Raw genomic sequence first — 5,015 nt, 5'->3', positions numbered from 1 at the left:
CTAATCCAATGAATGTGCTTTGTTTGTAAGAGAATCGTTTCAGTCTTGATGTTAAGCAGAAGCCTTAGTAGAGATCCAAGTATTGATGGTAAAAATATTGTAAAGATCCAAGCATAGATAAAAAATGTAGAGATTCAAGCATTGATGGTAAGCTTCGATGAATTAGCAGTCACTAGATTATCCTCGGTATTTCGTATTTTGTTTTGTTTTTATCACGTATTTTTGCATGAACCAATTCCTTTGCATTTGATCCATCGGGATGCCCTAAATTTTGCCTAAGTCATTTGGTTTTGTTTTCATGGAATTTTCCGTTTTGACTTAGTGGGCGTTTTTCTTTCTTTTTTTTTTGAATACTCCTTTGCATGTTGTGACTGCCATGTTGACTTTGATCTGTAAGCTTCGACTTTGATACGTCCTCGATCTTGAATGATGTATTGAGGAAGACGTTGTGAATGTTATCTCCATTGCTTCCTCAATCTTGGATGAATGCGAGGAAGAAAATATGCTTGAACCTTTGCTTGAATCCTTGCTTTATTGATTGATTCTCTTGACAACCAAAATACGCCATTGAATTAATTGAAATCTACCCTGCCCCTGGTTAAATCAAGGTTTATTTGAAAAATAGAAACAAGCTCCAACTCCTGGCTCGAGGGGGTGACGAGGGATTAACATCCTTATATCTCCACTGTTTGGGAATTGAAACAATGCTTGTACATCCTCGGCTCGGTCTTACTTTGAAAGCATATGTTTAGCGAGACTTAGTTATTTGTATTCGTCATTCTCCCTTAAGTTTGTTAATAATTGAAAGTCGAAATTGAAATAGAGTAGAAGGGTGCGAGTGGAAAGTCGTAGTAGTGAGCGAATGAAGCGAATGAATTGATTTCAAAACATGCATGATTTTTATTGAATTACTATTCGAAAGGTATAACGTTTTACATCAAATAGCATTTTGTGATTGTAAGAATTACAACTTGAGAGATAAACCTATTAATCCTAAGGGCAATCTCCTTTGTGAGTCTGTTGACCATATCATATTCCTTAGTTCATGGAATTGTAGGAGTGAAGGGTAATCTCGAATTCTCCTTGGGCACGTCAAACCTGTCGAGAATAAATTATTAGCGGTGGGTTTTCGTCGTATCGGAACTTCATGAGTTTCCTTTGACTGAACCTCTTTTGCTTTTTCTAAGGATAGTATCACACCATTTGCAACCTTCAGCGTTTGTAAATTGATAAAGAAAATCTATGACCCTTCTGCCCCTTGGCGTGGGGTTAACACATGTCGCTTTCCCTCCATCGTAGTTACGCATCTTTGTTCAGGATATTGCCCCATTCGGACTAATCCTTGCCCCCCAGGTTCTCATAGAGCGTTCTTGTAAATTTGATGTGTTCTAAGATGAACCCCTTATGACTAGATACCCCTTGAGTGTATCTATGAGGGAACTTCTTTGTTGAACTAATCCTTGCTCGGCGATAACCTTTGTTGTATTTATAATCCTGTTACGCAAAGGCATGAACATGTGGTTGGCATAGTGGAAGACATCCTCTTTTTTGTAAGGCTAGGCTTATTCTCCTTTCTCCACAGTTTTTGATCCTTTGATTTTTCCGCGAGTCTCGGGAAACCGGCTAGCATGGTAAGTATAGATGCGGGCGAAGATAGAAATGTAAATGTATGAATGCATGAAAATGAAAATGCGTGCGTATGCAAAAGACTCCTTTATTATTTGTATATTATGACTCCTTGTATGTAATGCAATGCGGACGTGCGATAGATATAATCCTAAGGATGGCCTATGCAGATTTAGGGATGACATTAGACTCTAATGAAATACTTGCCAGCTAGATATTATGACACGTTAATGGGAATCCTTTAGGTTAAGGGGTACGCGGGAAGTAGCAGCTGATGACCGTTCAGGACAGTCACTAAGTCTCATGACCTTCGAGAGTTCGTTCGACATGTACTTACGAAGTTGTCCCTCGTGGGAAGGTTCTCTATGTGGAACGCAACCTATCTAAGGACGATAGTGGATAAAACGAAATCCCTACAGGCTAGGGATGAAAGATGTGTAAATGGGAATTCAAAACCCTACGAGTTAGGGGATACGCGGGAGCAAGCACGGGATGACCGTTCAAGACAGTCATTAGATCTCATGGCCATCAAGAGGCCAATCGATATGCGTTGACGAAGATGTCCGTCGTGGGAAGGACACGTAGTTGTAAAAATTACAAATATGTAAAAGGAAAATCCCTATGGGCTAGGGAGTGCATAGGAGCAAACATAGAGTGATCGTTCAAGGCAGTCACTAGATCTCATGGCCCAAGAGAGACCAATTGACGTATGCTAACGAAGGTGTCCTCCGTACGGAGGATGCGATCTTAGAAATAGAATCCCTACAAGCTAGGGAACGCATGGAAGTAAGCACAGGGTGACCATTCTAGATAGTCACTAGATCTCATGGCCATCAAGAGGCCAATCGGCGTGCATTGGAACAGATGTCCTTCGCGGGAAGGATGCATAGTTATAGAAATGCAAGGGTATAAAAGGAAAATACCTACAGGCTAGAGAGTGCGTAGATGCAGGCGCGGGGTGACTGTTCATGACAGTCACTAAGTTTCATAGCCATCGATAGGCCAATCGACGTGCGTAAACGAAGATGTCCTTCGTGGGAAGGACGCATAGTTGTGAAAACACAAGGATGTAAAAATAAAATCCCTACAGGCTAGGGAATGCACAGATGGTGGTGTCCTTCGTGGGAAAGACGTGGTCTTAGAAATTAGAGTCCCTACAGGCTAGGGAACACGTAGGGATACCTGCAAAATTGAAACGCATAGATATTCGAAGTATATAAATTGCAAACAGATAATAAGCACAGAAGCACAAAAGTCCTAGGTTCATAGGTTCGACGTAGCGGCTTTAGGGAGCCTACCCTTTCCATTGGTAAGTCCTAGACACGGGTCTCATGGGGTCGTTCGTAGCCTCCGAGACTTTTTGTCTCTTCGGATTTTAGAACAACTCATTTTATCCAATGAGGTTCAAATTTTTGGGGTAGGTTCCCAGAGAGATCAGCCAAATACCAAGTCCTGCCCTCAACAAGGTCAAGCCTCGTATTGGACATTTCCGGATATTCAACCCACTCTGAGTGGAGTTATCAATGAGACTCGTAGGCGATTCAAGTCCCCCCTGATCTCAAGGATAACTCCCACACTTAGGTTTAACAACAATTTATATTATCCCAGAAGTACGATAAAACAAATACGCAGTTAAATATATATTGAAATTACTGTAAAAAGAGAATTACGGTAATTTAAGACAGTAAATAAATAAATAAATTTAAATTTAAATATTTAAAACGAACCTGAAATCCAGCCGCTTATGATTTAAAAATATAGTAAAACAGTAATTAAATAAAAATTTAAATTACTGTAATTTAAGGCTGTAAATAGATAAATAAATTTAAAATTTAAATATTTAAAGAACTAACCTCAAATCCGGCTGCTTATAACCCAAAAAAAATGCAGCAAAGCAAATATTTGAATAAACGAATGTTTATTTAAACTGATGAAATTTTAAATAAATAAATACAAAATAAAAAATTTAAATATTTACAAAAAAATAAATAAATCCTAAAAGTGGCAAATTAGCCAAACCCTAAAAAGTTTGCCAAAAACCTAAATAGTTTGCCACAAACCTAAACCCTGCACAAACCTATAGGAGTATAGTAATTCACCATTAAGTGTATCCCCAGCAGAGTCGCAAGCTGTAGCAACCTGCCCTAAAATTAACCTTTAGAGTCGCCACCTATTCTACCAAGGCGAATAGGAAACCTCGCACAATTGAGAGATCAGGGTAAGATACTATATTCAGGTCGAGGGAAGGTGTTAGGCACCCTCAACCCTTTCCTAAGGTTTGCATTATAAAGCTAAGGTTTATGGCTAACATAAAGAAAGATGACAGACAGTTAATAGGGTTAAGGCAAATAATTATCAAAGTTAAAGGTTTATGATTAAGGAAACATAATCGGGACAAAATGAGCTTTATGGGGGAGGGGACTCGCCTTGTTGCCAAGTGCCTACGTACCTCCTTATGGAGGATCAGAGTCTACGTAGTTCAAGGATAGGGGTACGCCTTAGAATTTGATATGGAGGTGTTTGCAGTTGTGTTGTGCTTTGAAAGGCATTTTGAGTTGCCTGATTGAAAAGGATGAAAATCCGTAGTTTGGTACTAGTAGTTTGAAAAGGGTTGGGAAGTGTTTTCAGAATTTGGGCGTACAACCATGATTTTAATTTGTTACCATTAGTTGCAATAATCAATAGGTTTGATTACCATGGCTAACGGATTGAAGGGAGGATTGCTAACCACTATAATCGATAGGTTTGATTATCACGAATAGCAAATGTGTGTATTTTAAATGATTTAATTTGATCGTTATCCCTCATAATCAATAGATTTAATTACGAATAATAACGAATTTGATAGAGGGAAATATGCTAATCATCGTAACCAATAGCTTTGGTTAAAACCATTTAGCAAAATAAGTTTGTTTGAATAATTTTTAATTAAATGATTAAATTATTTGATTTTTACCCATCGCGACCAATGGATTTAGTCGAAACGAATAATAAATTAATTTCTAATACTTTGGCCTAGTGGCCAATGGGGCTGGGCAAACCCTAACACCTCATAAACTTCTCTAGGGTTGTTGTGATTTCTTATGCTTAAAAAAAATAATTAAATAAATAAATTAACTCGAAAAATCGAGAAAAATGATCGGGGAAACAGTCAGGAATAATTACAGTATTAATCCTAACCATATTATAAATCCTGATTTATATTCTAATTAAAACAAATAAATTATATAAACAAACATTTATTCTAATAAAAAAACTAAATAAAAACAATACAAAAAAACAAGTAAAACAAAAAACCTGGGGCCTGATTGTATGGGATGCGCTTTGGGACTTCATGGTGGACCTTCAGCTTGAGTGCATTAGATCTGGATTGTAGGGGATCTGATGGC

This window comes from Vicia villosa, linkage group LG1 (assembly GCF_029867415.1).
Source record: "Vicia villosa cultivar HV-30 ecotype Madison, WI linkage group LG1, Vvil1.0, whole genome shotgun sequence".
Taxonomy (NCBI): Eukaryota; Viridiplantae; Streptophyta; class Magnoliopsida; order Fabales; family Fabaceae; genus Vicia; species Vicia villosa.
The sequence above is the reverse complement of the archived record's forward strand: the minus strand, read 5'-3'. Positions refer to the sequence as shown.